General features: G+C 50.1%; 1 long non-coding RNA gene across 1 annotated transcript; it reads left to right on the plus strand.

Annotated features, from left to right (window-relative positions):
• The first annotated feature begins 14,658 nt into the window (after nt 1–14,658).
• Nucleotides 14,659–15,061, plus strand: LOC116491441. The gene is made up of 3 exons (XR_004253483.1): nt 14,659–14,699; nt 14,800–14,846; nt 14,937–15,061. It is a non-coding gene; the product is annotated as an uncharacterized LOC116491441 (long non-coding RNA).
• Nucleotides 15,062–21,435: the final 6,374 nt, after the last annotated feature.

Raw genomic sequence — 21,435 nt, forward strand, 5'->3', positions numbered from 1 at the left:
TTTTGGGGTTTGGGATTTGAGTGTCTTAATTTTGTAGGTTTGGGATTTGAGCGTGTAAATTTATTGGGTTAGGGGTTTTAGGCATAGGTCTTCAGGGGTTTAGTGTGGTAAATAGGTTGGGTTAGGTCTGTAGTAGTTTCGAGGATTTTTAGGGTTAGGCCTTCAGGCTCTTTTGTGTAAGGGCGGTAAGGGCTAAGGTTCTCTTGATTGGCCATGCCGGCTCTCCAGGGAATGCTAGTAGTTGTAGTTTTCCGGCACCAGGCTTCCGGGAGGCCATGTTGGGTGCCCAGAGCATACCGGGAAATGAAGTTCTCGGACTCCGGACTTCCGGGAGGCCATGTTGAATGCCCAGAGCATACCGGGAAATGTAGTTCTCGGACTCCGGACTTCCGGGAGGCCATGTTGGGTGCCCAGAGCATACCGGGAAACGTAGTTCTCGGACTCCGGACTTCCGGGAGGCCATGTTGGGTGCCCAGAGCATACCGGGAAACGTAGTTCTCGGACTCTGGACTTCCGGGAGGCCATGTTGGGTGCCCAGAGCATACCGGGAAACGTAGTTCTCGGACTCTGGACTTCCGGGAGGCCATGTTGGGTTCCCAGAGCATACCGGGAAATGAAGTTCTCGGACTCCGGACTTCCGGGAGGCCATGTTGGGTGCCCAGAGCATACCGGGAAATGTAGTTCTCGGACTCCGGACTTCCGGGAGGCCATGTTGGGTGCCCAGAGCATACCGGGAAATGTAGTTCTCGGACTCCGGACTTCCGGGAGGCCATGTTGTGTGCCCAGAGCATACCGGGAAATGTAGTTCTCGGACTCCGGACTTCCGGGAGGCCATGTTGTGTGCCCAGAGCATACCGGGAAATGTAGTTCTCGGACTCCGGACTTCCGGGAGGCCATGTTGTGTGCCCAGAGCATACCGGGAAATGTAGTTCTCGGACTCCGGACTTCCGGGAGGCCATGTTGTGTGCCCAGAGCATACCGGGAAATGTAGTTCTCGGACTTCGGACTTCCGGGAGGCCATGTTGGGTGACCGGAGCATGCCGGGAAATGTAGTTCTCAGAAACTAGGGTTGGGGTTAGGGGCTATGGCTGGGGCTAGGGTTAGGGTTTAGGGTGAGGGTTGGGGTTACGGTTAGGGCTAGTGAATGCTGGTTCTGTGTTTACAGATGGGAATGAGCGTGCTTAAACTAATTCCAGTTCAGAAAGTTTCAGTTACTTGTTTGGTGATACTGTCAGTTCAATATTAAAAGCTGCAGCAAAAGCACAGGGATTTTTGCTTTGTCTGCTCTCTGCATGTTTTTGAGATAAAGCAGATTAAAAAAAAAATAAAAAAGAAACAAACAAACAAAAAAACATCACAGCTGCTGCTGTTCCTGCTCTCTTCCTACTTTCTTGTGCTTTGCCCCTCCCCTTTACCACGTGACTGGGTTTGGGTGCTGGGTGGGGCCAAAAGGTATATGAGCCCCAGGCATAGCATCAGAGAGCTCATTCTGCCTGGGCTGCTCCTTGGAGTAAGTGCTTTGTTTTTCTGTCAGTCAGTTGCAGGGTTATTTAGGCAGGCTGAAGTCTATTGATTTCTGGATTTTAAGTGCTTGGAATTCACTTAATAGAGGAATATTTAGTGAAGGTTGCTGGCTCACTGTTTTTTGGGATGGTGGGATACACTCTTGTTTTTGAGCTGTATTTTAATCTGTAGATGAATCAACCCACTTGTGTAACTCTCCTGAGGACTAAAACCAGCTTGATCACATGCTACAAGAGGCTCAACCACGTAGTTGCAGTATTACCAAGAGACTGAGCAGGTTCAGCTTTTTCATCTGCAAAGGGTAAGTCTGTGGCTACCTCTGTTGGGGCTCTTGTGCGTTCATGGCCTTTTGGCTTTTGTTGACTTCAGGGTGTTTGTTTATTTATTTATTTATTTTTCTAGCTCTGCTCTCTGTATTTGAGTTTTCTGCAAGGAGCTGCACTGTTCGCGTGTCCATTGTGGATGTGGCCTTCTCTATTTGTTTCTTGTTGCTCAGGGCATAGGCATGGAAACTTGAATGAGGCACGAGGGAGAGTGGATGTCTGTGGGGACTCTGAGTTTTTTGGTGGACTGTGTTAGTCTGCTTCTAGAAAAACCCCAGTTCTCTTGTCTGCACTCTGCATGCTGTTGAGCTAAGCCATATAAATAAGTAAAGAAACCATAGCTACTGCTCCTCATCTTTCTGTTTTTTTTTTTTTTTTTTTTTTTTTTTTTTTTTTTGTACTTTCCCAGGTGATTGTCTTCCGTTTCCAGGTGGGACCAAATGGTAACTCAATTGCAGGTATGCCATCAGAGAGCTCCTTCAGCCTGGGTTACTCTTTTGGGTAGGTGCTTTGTTTTTCCTTCAGTCAGTTGCAGGGTTCTTTAGGTGGGTCAGAGTCTATGGACTGATGCGTTTTCAAGTAGAAACCGGTACTCACATCTTTTTGAGGTGGTAACTGGTAGGATCTGTCATAGTAAAGAAATCTAGTAGTAGTTACCTGTATTGCATGCAGCTCTTCCTCAAGTGAGTAGTTATTATAGCAGTTTTACAGATAGTATGGTGATGTTACTTTGTGTGTTTGCTTTGTGGTTCTGGGTCCCTTATGATTTTTGCAGAATTACGGGGCTTTTAGAGAGTCTTTGCCTGTATGTCAAATATTATCAAAGTCAAAACGTTGGTGGTAAAGTGATGGAGCAGGGTTTAGGAGAAATGTATGGGCTAGCATGCTAGTGAATGCTGGTTCTGTGTTTACAGATGGGAATGAGCGTGCTTAAACTAATTCCAGTTCAGAAAGTTTCAGTTACTTGTTTGGTGATACTGTCAGTTCAATATTAAAAGCTGCAGCAAAAGCACAGGGAGTTTTGCTTCTAGAAACACCCCAGATATCTTGCCTGCTCTCTGCATGCTTCTGAGCTAAAGCAGATTTTAAAAAAGAAACAAACAGAAAAGAAAGAAACAACAGCAAAAAAAAAATCACAGCTGTTGCTGTGCCTGCTCTCTTCCTACTTTCTTGTGCTTTGCCCCTCCCCTTTACCATGTGATTGGGTTTGGGTGCTGGGTGGGGCCAAAAGGTATATGAGCCCCAGGCATGGCATCAGAGAGCTCATTCTGCCTGGGCTGCTCCTTGGAGTAAGTGCTTTGTTTTTCTGTCAGTCAGTTGCAGGGTTATTTAGGCAGGCTGAAGTCTATGGATTTCTGGATTTTAAGTGCTTGGAATTCACTTAATAGAGGAATATTTAGTGAAGGTTGCTGGCTCACTGTTTTTTGGGATGGTGGGATACACTCTTGTTTTTGAGCTGTATTTTAATCTGTAGATGAATCAACCCACTTGTGTAACTCTCCTGAGGACTAAAACCAGCTTGATCACATGCTACAAGAGGCTCAACCACGTAGTTGCAGTATTACCAAGAGACTGAGCAGGTTCAGCTTTTTCATCTGCAAAGGGTAAGTCTGTGGCTACCTCTGTTGGGGCTCCTGTGCATTCATAGCCTTTCAGCATTTGTGGACTTCAGGGTGGTTTTTTTATTTGTCTGGCTCTGGTCTCTGTATTTGAGTTTTCTGCAAGGAGCTGCACTGTTTGCGTGTCCATTGTGGACATGGCCTTCTCTCTTCATTTCTTGTAGCCCAGGGCATAGGCACGGAAACTTGAATGAAGCATGAGGATGAGTGGACAGCAGTGGGGGCCCTGAGTTGTTCTGTGGACTACTTCACCTGTTGCGCCAGCTTTGCAAGCACCTTGCGACAGCAGAGTACGTCTCCTGCCACGTTTCTGAGACGTGCCAGACGTCAGTGGCTCCTGAAACGCTGGAGCTGCTCGGAGCACAAGAGGAGCTGGAAGTGCGATGCATCTCCTTGGGATGTTAGGTGAGCATAGCGGTGGTACTGGGTTGGAGCACGTGGCTCTGGGGCTTCTGGGCTCTTGTTTTACAGGAGGAAAGAAGAGGAGTGGGTATAGACTGTTTTGTGGATTGTCACGTTTGTCTGTTTTTTCTCCTTGGACTAAGCCCTGTGAACTTGGCTCAGCACAGTGAATGGAAGCTTGATGCCTGGATTGGGAAGGTGAGTGGAGAAAAGTTGGAAAACGGGTATTGTTTTTAGTGTAGCAGTCTATTGGTGCACCTCTGGGTGACTCCTCTTTTGCAGGGACGAAGAAGGTCCTGGGAACATCCTAGCTGGCCTCTGCGGTCCACATTGAGGATGGTTTCTGAGCCCTGAGAATTAAGTCCAGGGGCAAATATTGTGTGTTGGGGAGTGGTTGGCAGGGGGAGACAGGGATTTGTCTAGAGGGTGTCTGTCTGATTTCAGTAGAGGAGCAGGTCAGTTGACTACTACTTTGTTTCTGAGGAGGTCGTTTCACTGGAAGAAATTTGGCTGGTGTGCTGGTGCCTGACGGTACTTTATTTCTGCAGGTGAAGAGGAGCCTTGTGCCTGAAGCAATGTCCTGGCTAGGCTTTGTGTTCCTTGGTGAGCATGGAACCTGCCTCCCAGCATTCCTAAGCTAAGTAGGGTGGCAAGTGCTATGTTTGAGTTGGGGTTGTGAATGGACCCGTAGGGCGAGGGTCTGTGCTTTTAAGTCATTGCTTTGGATGGGGCCTTTCAGGATCGATAAGGTCAGGCAGAAAGATTATGTGTGGGGAGTTCTGTCGTGTACAGCATGAACATGTGCCAGGCAGGGCAGTCCCAGCTTGTCATCTGTGTTGTCTGTGCTGTTGCTCTTGGTGCTCGGCAGGCCCTGGAGAAGCCATCCTGATGGTGTTGAACATGTGACCTCCTCAGAATATTGCTGATGTTGAACTGGGAGCTGAGTACCTCTTGCCTTGCAGTGGGAGCTTAAAGGGATCACTTCTGTGCGTGTAATATTTTTATATCAAATGTTTTCTGATATGATCATCATATGTTACATTCTCCTCATGTCTTGATATCTGCATTGCCTTCCACTGGGCAGACAAGACGTGCAACATGGTAGCCACACCAAAGGTCCTAAATGCTTGTTTTGTCATCGTAAGGCTGATGCGAGCACTTCTTGTCTTGCAGTCACTGCTTAAAGAGCAGATCTGTTTCAGGCCGTGTGCATCATATTTGGTTTCAGATCACATCTGTTTCCATCCTGACTCTTGCTGAAGTTATCTGGGCCACATCAGGAGTTCCTGCTTAGGAATTGATGTCCCAAGTGTCTTCCTACGGGGTTTTCAGTCCCCATCCTTCTGGTCTCTTGTCTTGAAGGCAGGCTTTTAGGTCTCCATCATCCCAGTTCTGGCAGTTGCTTCCAGTCACATGTCATGACATTTGAGTCTCTCCTTGGGTCTGATGCAGAGCACCTGTTCTCACTTGCTGTTCTGACTTCCCTTTGGGGGTCACTTTTTCTTGCGCCTTGTGTTGTGTGTTTTGTTTGTAGTGTTTGTGGTGTGCCTGTGTTTGGTCTGGAGCTGTCCTGCCTGGCAGTTAGTGATGACAGCTAACGTTGCAGTGCATGGGTGTACTAATACATTGTTGGGACTGTTTTGGCAAAGACATATGGTCTGCCTCTGAGCACGTACTGAAGGGCAGCTGGCACAGTCATCTCTGTGGTGTTTGACAGATGAGGGTGGGGAGAGTTGATCTGGTTGCGAGCAGCTGCTTGCATAGTGCTTGAACAGTGTGGTTGAGGAGGTCTGTGAAATCTTGAAAGCTTACAGATATGGAGTTTTGAAATTTTTATTTTTATTTCTATCCTGTCACCAGTAGAGTGTAAACCTTTGGAGGAACCTGTCACAGGAAAGAGCTCCTTCTGGAACTGTTCAGCACTCGGTGGGCAGCTCGGTGACTGGCTTGATGTACTTCTGAGGTGCTGAGGCAAGGGGGCTGCTGTTTTGAAATGATAACATTGTAAATGGGGTCCCTTTTGTTGTTGAGGGATAGGTGCTAATGCTGGCAGCTGAATGATTCTATTGTGACTGTTTTCATTTGTTAAAGCTTCAACACAGTGTACAATGCGGGACTTGACCAGAGCTGCTTTCGGCAAGGTGAGCAATGAACAGATGTAGCAGGTACTTTAGTGGTGCAGCTGTCACTGCAGTTACTTAACTACACAAAATACAGTAAAAATCCTGTTTATATTTCAGGTGTGTTGTAGCTGGCTTAAGAGAGCAGATGGAAGCATCTTCCTTGAGGGCAGGTGAGGGGGCCGAGGTAAGGGAGCAGATGAGAGTAACTGTCCTAGCTGTGCTGTGGCTTTGGATGCTGCTTCAGCCTATGCTTTTCTTTGTTTCACAGGTTTCTTGCACAGGCTCAGAGGGGCCAAGCTGCACTCTGAAGAGCAGCATGAGAAGGGCGGGCTGTTTGCTGGATTGGAGCAGAACTGCCAAGTAGCACAAGGTGACAGCGAAGGGTATCCATCTTGCTTTGCAGGTGCCATGGCAGGCTCTCCACAGAAGTGGTTGAGGATTTGAGAAGAGGTTGCAGATCATCAAGGAGCAACACATGCAGGGATGGCTTGAAAACGGTATGGCTGCTTTCTGTTCTGTTTATCAGGTGTCCCAGGCAATGTGGGCTGTGATGTTAGTGTTTAGAATTGGAACAAAGCAGGTGCTGATGGCAGTCTTCCTTGGTAGGCAAAGAGGTGCCTGAAGCCCTGTCCTGTGCAGCCTGAGCACTCCTCGCTGAGGATGAAGCTTGCTTTCCAGCAGTTCTGAAAACTGTGTTGAGGCTGAAATGCTGTGTCTGTGTTTGGTTTGGGGTTGTACCTTGGTAAGTGTAGGGATGGGTTTTAATTCAGTGCAGCGGAGGGCTTGGCCCCAGTGTCCTGTAGTGTGTTTTAACACATCAGCATAGCCTTTTGGTTCTCAGCCTACTCAATTAAGTGATTTTTCCTGCGAGTGGAAAGGATTTTTTTTTTTTGTTTATTGGCGTGTAATCTATTCTGCTCCTAGTTTTTTCTTTCTACGTAAATAAAAGATGGAGCTAATTCCAGATGGAAAAAAAAATCAGTTACTTGCTTTGTTGTTTTGTCCTTTGAATATTCAAAGCTGCAGCAAAAGCATGGGGATTGTTGCTTCTAGAAAGACCCCAGTTCTCCTGTCTGCACTCTGCATGCTGTTGAGCTAAGCCATATAAAGAAGTTAAAAACACCACAGCTGCTGCTCCTCTTCTTTCTGCTTTTTTTGTGCTTTCCCCCTGCGTTTTCCCAGGTGATTGGCTTCAGGTTCTAAGTGGTACCTAATGGTAACTGAGTTGCAGGTGTGCCATCAGAGAGCTCCTTCTGCCTGGGCTGCTCTTTGGGGTAAGTGCTTTGTTTTTCCTTCAGTTGTTTGCAGGGTTCTTTAGGTGGGTCAGAGTTTATGAACTGATGCATTTTCAAGTAGAAACTGGTACTCACATCTTTTTGAGGTGGCAGCTAGTAGGATCTGTCATAGTAAAGCAATCTAGTAGGAGGTGCCTGTATTCCCTGCAGCTCTTCCTCAGGTGAGTAGTTGTTATAGCAGTTTTATGGATAGTATAGGGGTGTTACTTTGTGTGTTTGCTTTGTGGTTCTGGGTCCCTTATGATTTTTGCAGAATTACGGGTCTTTTAGAGAGTCTTTGCCTGTATGTCAAATATTATCAAAGGCAAAACCTTGCTGTTGAAGTGATGGAGCAGGGTTTAGGAGAAATGTATGATGGAGGCTCCCTGTGGGAGCATGTATCTGGAAATGGCAGCAGTGGGCATGTAAGGGGTATTCTGTTTCAGGTTTAGGGACAGTTTGTTATATTTCTGGAGCTTTTGCCTGTGTGTTTGCTGTCTGTTGAGTCCTTAGACCTTGCAGCCCTCTAGTCCTGATGTCCTTGAATTGACATATTAGAAGTATGTTTATGAGGGGTTTCCAGGTAGTTGTTCTTGGGAAACAGTGGGGTAATGCCTCTTGACCGCATAAGTGCAGTAGTGCCTAGAGAGTGAGCTGGCTCACCTTCTAGATCTCTAAAGCATAAGTCTGTTGGGGCCCATTTCGGCGCGGCGCCGCCCGGGCCCATTTCGGCGCGGCGCCGCCCGGGCCCATTTCGGCGCGGCGCCGCCCGGGCCCATTTCGGCGCGGCGCCGCCCGGGCCCATTTCGGCGCGGCGCCGCCCGGGCCCATTTCGGCGCGGCGCCGCCCGGGCCCATTTCGGCGCGGCGCCGCCCGGGCCCATTTCGGCGCGGCGCCGCCCGGGCCCATTTCGGCGCGGCGCCGCCCGGGCCCATTTCGGCGCGGCGCCGCCCGGGCCCATTTCGGCGCGGCGCCGCCCGGGCCCATTTCGGCGCGGCGCCGCCCGGGCCCATTTCGGCGCGGCGCCGCCCGGGCCCATTTCGGCGCGGCGCCGCCCGGGCCCATTTCGGCGCGGCGCCGCCCGGGCCCATTTCGGCGCGGCGCCGCCCGGGCCCATTTCGGCGCGGCGCCGCCCGGGCCCATTTCGGCGCGGCGCCGCCCGGGCCCATTTCGGCGCGGCGCCGCCCGGGCCCATTTCGGCGCGGCGCCGCCCGGGCCCATTTCGGCGCGGCGCCGCCCGGGCCCATTTCGGCGCGGCGCCGCCCGGGCCCATTTCGGCGCGGCGCCGCCCGGGCCCATTTCGGCGCGGCGCCGCCCGGGCCCATTTCGGCGCGGCGCCGCCCGGGCCCATTTCGGCGCGGCGCCGCCCGGGCCCATTTCGGCGCGGCGCCGCCCGGGCCCATTTCGGCGCGGCGCCGCCCGGGCCCATTTCGGCGCGGCGCCGCCCGGGCCCATTTCGGCGCGGCGCCGCCCGGGCCCATTTCGGCGCGGCGCCGCCCGGGCCCATTTCGGCGCGGCGCCGCCCGGGCCCATTTCGGCGCGGCGCCGCCCGGGCCCATTTCGGCGCGGCGCCGCCCGGGCCCATTTCGGCGCGGCGCCGCCCGGGCCCATTTCGGCGCGGCGCCGCCCGGGCCCATTTCGGCGCGGCGCCGCCCGGGCCCATTTCGGCGCGGCGCCGCCCGGGCCCATTTCGGCGCGGCGCCGCCCGGGCCCATTTCGGCGCGGCGCCGCCCGGGCCCATTTCGGCGCGGCGCCGCCCGGGCCCATTTCGGCGCGGCGCCGCCCGGGCCCATTTCGGCGCGGCGCCGCCCGGGCCCATTTCGGCGCGGCGCCGCCCGGGCCCATTTCGGCGCGGCGCCGCCCGGGCCCATTTCGGCGCGGCGCCGCCCGGGCCCATTTCGGCGCGGCGCCGCCCGGGCCCATTTCGGCGCGGCGCCGCCCGGGCCCATTTCGGCGCGGCGCCGCCCGGGCCCATTTTCTCAGTTGGAGCTACTGAGCAGGTGAGGGAAAGGAGCTGGGAACAGAGAGGTATTGCACAACTGTGTGTTGCATCAGTAGTAGTGAGCGTTGTGCAGGAGGTGGGTATCAGGACTGGCATGCTAGTGAATGCTGGTTCTCTGTTTTTGCAAGTGATGATGAACCTGTTTGACGTAATTCCATTTGAAAAAGTTCCAGTTACTTGACTGGTTGTGTTGTCCTTTCAATATTAAAAGCTGCAGCAAAAGCGTGGGGATTGTTGCTTCTAGAAACACCCCAGGTTTCTTGTCTGCTCTCTGCATGTTGTTCAGGTAAAGCAGATTTAAAATAAAAAACCAACAAAACAAACAAACAAATGAAAAAAAAACACACAAGAAATGAAAACCTGCTGCTGCTGTTCCTGCTCTGCTCCTACTTCCTTGTGCTTTGTCCCTCCCCTTTTCCAGGTGATTGGGTTTGGATATTGGGCGGGGCTAAAAGGTATATGAGCCCCAGGCATGGCATCAGAGAGCTCCTTCTGCCTGGGCCGTTCTTTGGGTCAAGTGTTTTGTTTTTCTTTCAGTCAGTTGTAGGGTTCTCTAGGCAGGCTGGAGTCTATGGATTTCAGGATTTTTAAGTGCTTGGAATTCACTTAATAGAGGAGTATTTAGTAGAGGTTGGTGGCTCACTTTTTTTTTTTTTTTGGATGGTGCGATACTTTTCTGTTTTTGAGCTTTATTTTAATCTCTAGATGTATGAAGCTACTTGTGTAATTTTCCAGAGGAGTAAAACCAGCTTCATTTCATGCTACGTGTGGCTTGGCATTATAGATGCAGCATTACCAAGAGCCTGATCAGGGTTGTTTCAGAGTCTGTTCTTTCCCCTGCAAAGGGTATGTCTGTGATTACCGCTGTTGGGGCTGCTGTGCGTGCATGTCTCTTTTGCCTTTATGGATCTCTTTTTTTTTTTTTGTGTGTGTGTATTCTAAATTTTTGGTTTTTTTGAGTGGTAAATAGTGTGTGTGCTGAGCGTGGTTGGCAGTAGGAGGTAGGGAGCTGCTCAGGACTGGTAGGTTTGGTTTCTTGGGGTGTGCGGCAGCCTTCCTGTGAGATGCGACTGATTGTTGGGTGGGAACGTTCCAGCTTGTGTGTCTTAGCCATTGTAGCTTGTGTAGTGTGTGCTGTGTGGCCCGGGCAGAGTTTGCTGTGGCTCTGTGAGCGAAGAATCTGAGTTAGAGCTGTTGAGCAGCTGAAGTACCGGAGCTGGGAAGAGAGATGTATTGCAGCAGGTACGCTGTGGCTGTGAGGTGCCTCAAAGTGTGCGTTTCTCTTTTCCCTACAGGTGCTTTGTGCAGTCGTGGACAGGGAAGGGAAATCCTCGTGTCACGAAGCTCTGAGGGAAGGTGAGTGTTGTCAGCCTGGTCATCCCTTATCTGAAGTGAAGGGAAGACGCTCAGGTGTTTCCCTGTGAGGGTCTGAGGTGAGGCTGTTTGGGATAGAGGAGCAGTGTGGCAGGTGTGTGCTTGCAAGCACAGTGGTCATTGTGTCCTTTTGTTTTCCCAGGTGGCATGGGTGATGCTGGCCGCTCCTTTCAAGGTTGGACCTAATTTGCAGGTACAGAGGCAAGTGGCCTGCTGTTTTGAAAGGATAAAACTCAAGATGGGGTCCCTTTTGTTGTTGAGGGATGGGTGCTACTGCTGTCAGCTGAATGTTTATCTTCTGCCTATGTTTTTCCTTTGTTCAGGGTGAAACGCAGTGCGCAGTGCAGGACATCTTGACCCGAGCTGCCTCTGCAGTGACTCTGGTGTGTGATGAGCAGAAGTAACTGTTGTTTTTGGGGTGTGGTTGTCACTGCAGTTATTTTCCTACATCCAATAGAGTAAAATTCCAGTTTGCCTTTTAGAGGTGCTATAAGTGAGTAAAGGGAACAGATGGAAGCGTGTGCCACGTGGGGTAGGCAAGCGGCTGAGATACAGGAGGGGATGAGAGTATGTGATTTTTTCGTGGGGGTGGAATGGAATTAATTTTGTTGGTGTATAATCTGTTCTGCTCCTAGATTTGTCTTTCTGTGTAAATAAAAGTTTGAGCTAATTCCAGTTAAAAAAGTTCCAGGTACTTGCTGGGTCGTATTGTCCTTTTAATATTCAAGCTGCAGCAACAGCATGGGGATTATTGCTTCTAGAAACACCCCAGTTCTCTTGTTTGCACTCTGCATGTTGTTCACGTAAAGCAGATCTTAAAAAAAGCAAACAAAAAAATAAAAACCAGCTGCTGCTGCTCCTGCTCTCTTTCTACTTCTTTCTGCTTTGTCCCTTCCCTTTTCCAGGTGATTTGGTTTGGGTGCTGGGCGGGACCAAAAGGTATATGAGCCCCAAGTATGCCATAATAGTTAATTCTGCCTGGGCTGCTCTTTAGGGTAAGTGTTTTGATTTTCCTTCAGTCAGTTGCAGGGTTCTCTAGGCAGGCTGGAGTCTATGGGTTTCTGGATTTCTAAGTCCTTGGAATTCACTTAATAGAGGGATATTTAGTAGAAGCTGCTGGCTCACTTTTTTTTGGGGTGCTGGGATTTGCTCCTGGTTTTGAGCTATGTTTTAATCTCTAGATGAATCAACCCACTTGTGTAACTCTCCAAAGGACTAAAACCAGCTTCATTACATACTACAAGAGGTTTGACCACATTGTTGCAGTATTACCAAGAGACTAAGTAGGGTTACCTTTTTCGTCTGCAAAGATTGTCTGTGATTACCCCTGCCGGGGCTGCTATGCATGGCCATCTGGCATTTTTGGACTTCAGGGTGTTTTTTTTATTTGTCTAGCTCTTGTCTCTGTGTTTGAGTTCTCTGCAAGGACCTGCACTGTTTGCTTGTCCATTGTGGTTGTGACCTTCTCTCTTTGTTTCTTGTAGCTCAGGGCATAGGCACGGGAACTTGAATGAAGCATGCGGGTGAGTGGACAGCAGTGGGGGCCCTGAATTGTTCGGTGGACTGTGTTAGTCTGCTTCACATGTCGGGCTGGCTTCGCAAGTGCCTTGCGACAGCAGAGTACATCTCCTGCCACGTTTCTGAGATGTGCCAGACATCAGTGGTTCTAGTTCCTGAAATGCTGGAGATGCTCGGAGCACAAGAGGAGCTGGGAGCGCAATGCATCTCCTTGGGATGTTAGGTGAGCATAGCGGTGGTACTGGGTTGGAGCACGTGGCTCTGGGGCTTCTTGGCTGTTGCAGTAGGGGAGGAAAGGAGTGGGTATAGACTGTTTTGTGGATTGTCACATTTGTCTGTTCTTTCTCCTTGGACTAAGCCGTGACTTTGGCTCGGCACACTGAATGGAAGCTTGAAGCCTGGATCGGGAAGGTGAGTGGAGAAAAGTTGGAAAACGGGTATTGTTTTTGGTGTAGCAGTCTATTGGTGCACCTCTGGGTGACTCCTCTTTTCCTGTTACGAAGAAGGTCCTGGGAACATCCTAGCTGGCCTCTGTGGTCCACACTGAGGAAGGATTTTGAGCCCTGAGAACTACGTTGAGGGAGAAATACTGTATGTTGGGGAGTGGTTGGCAGAGGGAGGTGGGGAGTTGTCTAAAGGTTGTCTATCTGATTTCAGTAGCAGAGCAGGTCAGTTGTCTACTGTTTTGTTTCTGAGGAGGGTGTTTCACTGGAAGAAGTTTGGCCTGTGTGCTGGTGCCTAATGGTACTTTATTTCTGCAGGTGAAGAAGAGCCTTGTGCCTGAAGCAGTGTCCTGGCTAGCCTTTGTGTTCCTTGGTGAGGATGAAACCTGCCTCCCAGCATTCCCAAGCTAAGTTGGGGGGAAAAAAGTGCTTTGTTTGAGTTGGGGTTGTGAATGCACCCATAGGGCGAGGGTCTGTGCTTTTAAGTCATTGCTTTGGATAGGGCCTTTCAGGATTGATCAGGTCAGGCAGAGAGATTATGTGTGGGAAGTTCTGTCACATACAGCGTGAGCACGTGCAAGGCAGGGCAGTCCCAGCTTGTCGTCTGTGTTCTGTGTTGTGTGTGCTGTACTGTACTGTTGCTCTTGGTGCTTGGCTGGCCCTGGGGAAGCCATCCTGAGGGTATTCAACATTTGACCTCCTCAGAATATTGCTGATGTTCATTCAATTGGGAGCTGAGCACCTCTTGTCTTGCAATGGGAGCTTAAAGGAATCGCTTCTGTGCGTGTAATAGTTTTTTGTATCAAACGTTTCCTGATATGATCAACATCTGTTACGCGCTCCTCATGTCTTGAGATCCGCATTGCCTTCTTCCACTGGGCAGACAAGATGGGCAACTTGGTAGCCACACCAAAGGTCCTAAATGCTTGTTTCATCATCGTAGGGCTGATGTGAGCACTTCTTGTCTTGCAGTCACTGCTTGGAGTGCAGATCTCTTTCAGGTCTTGTGCATCATATTTGGTTTGAGATCACATCTGTTTCCATCCTTGCTCTTGCAGAAGTCATCTGGGCCGTATCAATAGCTCTTGCTTGGGAATTGATTTCCTAAGCGTCGTCTTATGGGGTTTTCAGTCCCCATCCTTCTGGTCTCTTGTCTTGAAGGCAGGTTTTTTAGGCCTCCGTCATCCCAGTTCTTGCAGTTGCTTGCAGTCGCATATTGTGACATTTGAGTCTCTCTTATGGTCTGATACAGAGCACCTATTCTGACTTGCTGTTGCCATAGGGCTTTCCTCTGGGGGTCACCTTTTCTTGCGCCTCGTGTTGTGTGTTTTGTTCGTAGTGTTTGTGGCGTGCCTGTGTGTGTATGTGTTTGGTCTGGAGCTGTCCTGCCTGGCAGTTAGTGATGACAGCTAACGTTGCAGTGCATGGGTGTACTAATACATTGTTGGGACTGTTTTGGCAAAGACATCCGGTCTGCCTCTGGGCATGTACTGAAGGGCAGCTGGCACAGTCATCTCTGTGGTGTTTGGCAGATGTTGGGGGAGGAGAATTGAGCTGCTTGAGAGCAGCTGCTCGCGTAGTGCTTGAATAGTTCTGGAGGAGAGTTCTGTTGTTGAATTGTCAAAGCTTGCAGATGTGGACTTTTTTCTTTTTCTTTTTTTTTTTTTTTTTTTTTTGCAAGCCTTAGATAAATGTCAGGAGGAACCAGCCAAAGGAAAGAACGCCTTTCGGAATTGTCAAGCTCTCATTCGGCAGCTCAGTGTACTGGCTTGGTCTACTTCTGAGGTGCTGAGGCAAGTTGTCCACACTTTTGAAACGATAATGTTGTAAACGGGGTCCCTTGTGTTGTTGAGGGATGGGTACTACTAGTGGCAGCTGAATGATTATCTTGTGACAGTTTTCATTTGATAAAGCTGAAATGCAGTGTACAGCCTGGGACGTCACACCCAGAGCTGCCTCTGGCAAGGTGAGTGAGGAACAGATGCAGCAGTTGTTGTGTTGCAGGTCTCACTGTTAGTGTAAGCATCCTCTCTTTGTCTTTTAGAGGTGGTGTAGCTGTTTGAAGAGGTTAAATGGAATCATCTGCCTCAGGGGCAGGTAAGTGGGCAGAGGTAAGGCAGCAGGTGAGAGCAACTGTCCTAGCTGTGTTGTGGCTTTGGATGCTGCCTTGGCCTATGCTTTTCTTTTTGTTTCACAGGTGTCTCGCACAGGCTCAAAGGAGCAAACTGCACTCTGAAGAGCTGTGTAAGAAGAGGAGCTGGTCATAAGCTGGATTGGAGCAGAACTGCCAAGTAGCACAAGGTGACTGCGAAGGGTATCCATCTTGCTTTGCAGGTGCCGTGGCAGGCTCTCCACAGAATTGGCTGAGGATGTGAGATAGGGCCAGAGAGCGTCAAGGAGCGGCACGTGCAGGGATGGTTTCCAAGCGCTGCGGTGGCTTTCTCTTCTTCCCATGGGGGGCAGGCAAGCGGCTGAGGTACATAAGGGGATGAGAGTAACTGTCCCAAGGGTGCTGTGGCTTTTGCTGCTGCGGTTGCTTTGTCTCCTGTTTATGAGGTGCCACAGACAAGGTGGGCTGAGATAGCCTTTAGAGTAGGAGGAAAGCAGGTCACTGGAATGCTGCGTGGTTCCCGAGAAAGGTGTTGTGTAAGAAAAAGGTTGTCTGGTGTGGCAGTTCCTGATGTCGATCATCTGTGGTAGGCAAAGAGGTGCCCGAAGCCCTGTCCTGTGTAGCCTGAGCACGCCTCGCTGAGTATGAAGCCTGCTTTCCAGCAGTTCCGAAAACTGTGTTGAGGCTGAAATGCTGTGTCTGTGTTTGGGTTGGGGTTGCACCTTGGTGAGTGTAGGGATGGGTTTTAAATGGGTGCAGCGGAGGGCCCGGCCCCAGTGTCCTGTAGTGTGTTTTGACCCATCAGCAAAGCCTTTTAGTTCTCAGATAGCCTGCTGAAGTAAGTGAGTTTTCCTGTGAGTGGAATGGAATTGAATTCTTCTTTTGGCATGTAATCTGTTCTGCTCCTAGATTTTTCTTTCTACATAAATAAAAGTTTGAGTTAATTCCAGCAGGAAAAGCTTCAGTTACTTGCTTGGTGGTAATGTCCTTCCAACGTTCAAAGCTGCAGCGAAAGCATGGGGATTGTTGCTTCTAGAAACACCCCAGTTCTCCTGTCTGCTCTCTGCCTCCTGTTGAGCTAAGCCTTATAAGTAAGTTAATAAAACCACAGCTGCTGCTCCTCCTCTTTCTGCTTTTTTTGTGCTTTCCCCCTGCACTTTCCCAGGTGATTGGCTTCAGGTTCCAGGTTGGACCTAATAGTAACCGAGTTGCAGGTATGCCAACAGAGAGCTCCTTCTGCCTGGGCTGCTCTTTGGGGTAAGTGCTTTGTTTTTCCTTCAGTCAGTTGCAGGGTTCTTTAGGTGGGTCAGAGTCTATGGACTGATGCATTTTCAAGTAGAAACCAGTATGCATGTCTTTTTGAGGTGGTAACTGGCAGGATCTGTCATTGTAAAGCAATCTAGTAGTAGGTGCCTGTATTGCACGCAGCTCTTCCTCAGGTGAGTAGTTATTACAGCAGTTTTACGGATAGTATGGCGATGTTATTTTGTGTGTTTGCTTTGTGTTTCTGGGTCCCTTATGATTTTTGCAGAATTACGGGGCTTTTTGTGAGTCTTTGCCTCTATGTCAAATCTTATCAAAGTCACAACCTTGGTGGCAAAGTGATGGAGCAGGGTTTAGGAGAAATGTATGATGGAGGCTCCCTGTGTGAGCATGTAAGGGGTAGTCTCTTTCAGGTTTAGGGACAGTTTGTTATATTTCTGGAGCTTTTGCCTGTGTGTTTGCTGTCTGTCGAGTCTTTAGACCATAAAGCCTTCTAGGCTTTATGTGCATGGAATTCACATATTTGAGGTATGTTTATGCGGGGTTGCCAGGTACGTTGTTTTTGGGAAACCGTGGGGTACGGTTTCTTGACCGCGTAAGTGCAGTACTGCCAAGAGACTGAGCTGGCTCACCTTCTAGATCTCTAAAGCATAAGTCTGTTCGGGCCCATTTCGGCGCGGCGCCGCCCGGGCCCATTTCGGCGCGGCGCCGCCCGGGCCCATTTCGGCGCGGCGCCGCCCGGGCCCATTTCGGCGCGGCGCCGCCCGGGCCCATTTCGGCGCGGCGCCGCCCGGGCCCATTTCGGCGCGGCGCCGCCCGGGCCCATTTCGGCGCGGCGCCGCCCGGGCCCATTTCGGCGCGGCGCCGCCCGGGCCCATTTCGGCGCGGCGCCGCCCGGGCCCATTTCGGCGCGGCGCCGCCCGGGCCCATTTCGGCGCGGCGCCGCCCGGGCCCATTTCGGCGCGGCGCCGCCCGGGCCCATTTCGGCGCGGCGCCGCCCGGGCCCATTTCGGCGCGGCGCCGCCCGGGCCCATTTCGGCGCGGCGCCGCCCGGGCCCATTTCGGCGCGGCGCCGCCCGGGCCCATTTCGGCGCGGCGCCGCCCGGGCCCATTTCGGCGCGGCGCCGCCCGGGCCCATTTCGGCGCGGCGCCGCCCGGGCCCATTTCGGCGCGGCGCCGCCCGGGCCCATTTCGGCGCGGCGCCGCCCGGGCCCATTTCGGCGCGGCGCCGCCCGGGCCCATTTCGGCGCGGCGCCGCCCGGGCCCATTTCGGCGCGGCGCCGCCCGGGCCCATTTCGGCGCGGCGCCGCCCGGGCCCATTTCGGCGCGGCGCCGCCCGGGCCCATTTCGGCGCGGCGCCGCCCGGGCCCATTTTCTCAGTTGGAGCTACTGAGCAGGTGAGGGAAAGGAGCTGGGAACAGAGAGGTATTGCACAACTGTATGTTGCATTAGTAGTAGCGAGCATTGTGCAGGAGGTGGGTATTAGCTCTGGTGTAGAGGTATGGTTATCTGAGATAGGTCACGTAGACATAAAACAGCTGAATCTTCACGAGTTGAACAAACATCGCACACAACTTGTCTGAGCCAATCACACACAAGGACACAATATCCGTTGGCGGTTTGGGAAAGTACCAACTGTGTTATTTCGGTCGAAAGGATGAGGAAGAAGCTGATAAGATAAGGACGTAGGGGGACCAATCATGAGCTTAACTTTTGTAATATGTATGAGCTAATTATATGTTAAGGAATAAAAGGCGTCTGAGCTATCCAATAAATCAAAGCTTGCTGATCACTCATATTGAGTGTCCCTGTCTTCCTTCCGTCGACAACAAATGGCGCCCGAACACGGACCCCGCTGGCGGTGAACCTGCGAGCCACGGATCGACAGAATAAGGGAAGGAAACAGGTCCTGCAATGCAGCTCAGGAGGTGGAAGGGACGAAAATGCTAAATCATCGCACCCGGGAGCACCTATAGAGGGTCCTGCCGGCCACGCGTCGCCAAGGTCTTGCAAAGGCTGCAACAGTGCTGACGTAAACAAAGGTATGGAGAGGCAAGCGACGTATGATCTGTTCAAGTGCTTTTTAGAAAAGCGGAGCATGCAGGGTATAGACTGTAAAAAGGAATTGCGGAGGGACGCGGAAAAAGGAATTGCGGAGGGACTTGGGAAATTGAAGTAATCGCGGTGCGATGCAGGACATCCGAGATCGGGTTGCTACAGTAGACCAGAGGCATCAGTGGACAACGACAGCGGACCCTCACTGTGTGGCGAGTCGGCACAGAGCAGAGGGGTGGACATCAGGACCCTGCAGACTGTCTGATGTAACCATGGAAGCAGCGGCGGCTGTGCTGCTTCTCTCTGGCATTCATTTTATAAGAGATTTATCTTGCAATGCAAAAAAGACTATTCGTCCCCAGATCGGTGTTATAACTATGTTTCTGGATAAGATTCCGTGGGGTTGCCACATTCTATGGATTAGTAATGACGACTTAGCTCTATTGCGGGGCAGGAGTGCAGAGATGCAGATTACACTGCCAAATGACCACCGGCAGACTTGAGGAGACACTGCTCGGCTGCGGGGATCGGCTGCAGTGTGGACGCCCCTAGGTGCACCCTGAGTGTTTTTGCTCGGAGGGGACTCCACTCTCAGCTGCTCACCACAGGAGCAAAGATCTCCTGAAGCTGCAGACAAACAGTATGTTTTCAGCTGCTGGAGGGATACTAACTGGAGTGTTAATAATTGTATGTGTTATTCTTAAATGTCCAGGTATTTTGTGTTGAAAGTGTTTGTGTAAGGGTAAGGTTTTAAAACAAAGTGTTGCAAGTCACTTCACGAGGAACACAATGAGAGGCAATACTTGTTTGTTTGGTTACGATTCTAAATTATATTGGCGGCACGTATTGTTTGCTTATCATTCTAAATTATATTCTTGTGGTATGATTGAGGTTGTGGTATGATTGAGATTGAGATGTGCCAGAGGCCTCTGGGTGTGCAATTTTGCTGTGTGTGTGTGAGTGTGCTATGTACTGTGTTAGTGAGAGCATGCTTATTGCCATAGTGCAGGTTGCCATAGTGCAGGCTGAAATCATAGGAAATTAGTGCTGGCAAAAAAATCATAGGAAAATGAAGGACGAAGTAGCCCTAGATTCATTACAGTGCTTTTTAGAAAAACGGGGAGTCGATTGTAAGCAACTAGCAGGACTAGTTGTGATCGGTCAAGCAAAATCATATTTCACAAGTATGGAGTCAAGGACTGGGGGCTTTGGGAGCTGAAGCAAAATCTAATAACAATCCGATGTGGAATAATGACACTGCAAAGGCTCTGCCACCTGGCATGTCTTTGATTTGCGGGGATCGTGCATGGCAAGGAATACCTGCCAACGCGTTTGGGGGTCCATGTTATCTAGGGCGACTCATATTGTTCGCCCCGGACTTACACAGTCTCCGGAACCAGAGCTTGTCGCAGAGATCCAAACGAGCTCTTAAGACTTTAGGTTCTGACTGTGACGATGGTGTAGAATTATGGGGCGCTGCTGAGAGAATATTTGCTTCATTAGTTCCAGCAGTGGGAACTGCACATGCTTTGGCTAGCATTAATAAGCTTGCTTGTTGGGCTGTTAAGCAATCAAATGTAACAACTGAAATTATTACTGAAATGGCACAAGATATGGATAGTCTTAAGCATGTTGTGTTACAAAATAGGGCTGCAATTGATTTTTTGCTTTTAGCGCAAGGACATGAATGTGAAGATTTTGAAGGAATGTGTTGTTTCAATCTTTCAGATCATGGTCGATCGATTCATGACCAGTTGAAATGGTTGATGGAGCACACAAAGAAAATTACAGTACAACCTAGTTGGCTTGACAATTCGTCGCAGTCCATCTTTGGGGGTCTGTCTAACTGGTTAGTGAGTCTAATCAAAGAGGGATTTCGCTTTCTGCTTATAGTTATATTGATAAAAATAGCTGCACGAATAATTTTTGGTTGCTTAACTAAGAAGCTTGAACAAGTCACAGAAAAGGTATTAGTAGTCCAAAATAAAAACGGGGGAATTGTAGAGGGATAGTTAACTGAGATAGGTCACGTAGACATAAAACAGCTGAATCTTCACAAGTTGGACAAACATCGCACACAACTTGTTTGAGCCAATCACACACAAGGACACAATATCCGTTGGCGGTTTGGGAAAGTACCAACTGTGTTATTTCGGTCGAAAGGATGAGGAAGAAGCTGATAAGATAAGGACGTAGGGGGACCAATCATGAGCTTAACTTTTGTAATATGTATGAGCTAATTATATGTTAAGGAATAAAAGGCGTCTGAGCTATCCAATAAATCGAAGCTTGCTGATCACTCATATTGAGTGTCCCTGTCTTCCTTCTGTCGACAACACTCTGGCATGCTAGTGATTGCTGATTCTCTGTTTTTGCAAGTGATAATGAACATGTTTGACGTAATTCCATTTGAAAAAGTTCCAGTTACTTGACTGGTCGTGTTGTTATTTCAATATTAAAAGCTGTAGCAAAAGCATGGGGATTGTTGCTTCTAGAAACACCCCAGGTCTCTTGTCTGTTCTCTGCATGATGTTCAGGTAAAGCAGATTTAAAAAAAAACACACAAATAAACAAAAAACCAAACCAAAACAAAAAAAAAACCAGCTACTGCTGCTCCTGCTCTGCTCCTACTTCCTTGTGCTTTGTCCCTCCCCTTTTCCAGGTGATAGGGTTTGGATATTGGGCGGGGCCAAATGGTATATGAGCCCCAGGCATGACATCAGAGAGCTCCTTCGGCCTGGGCTGCTCTTTGGGGTAAGTGTTTTGTTTTCCTTCAGTCAGTTGCAGGGTTCTCTAGGCAGGCTGGAGTCTATGGATTTCTGGATTTCTAAGTGCTTGGAATTCACTTAACAGAGGAATATTTAGTAGAGGTTGCTGGCTCTTTTTTTTTTTTTTTTTTTTTGATGGTGGGATGCTCTTCTGTTTTTGAGTTATATTTTAATCTCTAGATGTATAAACCTACTTGTGTAATTTTCCAGAGAAGTAAAGCCAGCTTCATTTCATGCTACATGTGGCTTGGCAGTGTAGATGCAGCATTACCAAGAGCCTGAGCAGGGTTGTATCAGAGTCTGCTCTTTCCTCTGCAAAGGGTAAGTCTGTGATTACCTCTGCCGGGGCCGCTGTGCGTGCACGTCTTCTTGGCATTTATGGATCTCAGATGTTTTTTTTTTGTGTGTGTATGTTCTAAGGTTTTGGTTTTTTGAGGGGCAAATAGTGTGTGTGCTGAGCGTGGTTGGCAGGAGGAGGTAGGGAGCTGCTCAGGACTGGTAGGTTTGGTTTCTCAGAGTGTGCGGCAGCCTTCCTATGCAATGCGACTGATTGTTGGGTGGGAACGTTCCAGCTTGTGTGTCTTAGCCTTTGTAGCTTGTGTAGTGTGTGTTGTGTGGCCCAGGCAGAGTTTGCTGT

The sequence above is a fragment of the Aythya fuligula genome, chromosome 7 (genome assembly GCF_009819795.1).
Source record: "Aythya fuligula isolate bAytFul2 chromosome 7, bAytFul2.pri, whole genome shotgun sequence".
Classification (NCBI taxonomy): domain Eukaryota; kingdom Metazoa; phylum Chordata; class Aves; order Anseriformes; family Anatidae; genus Aythya; species Aythya fuligula.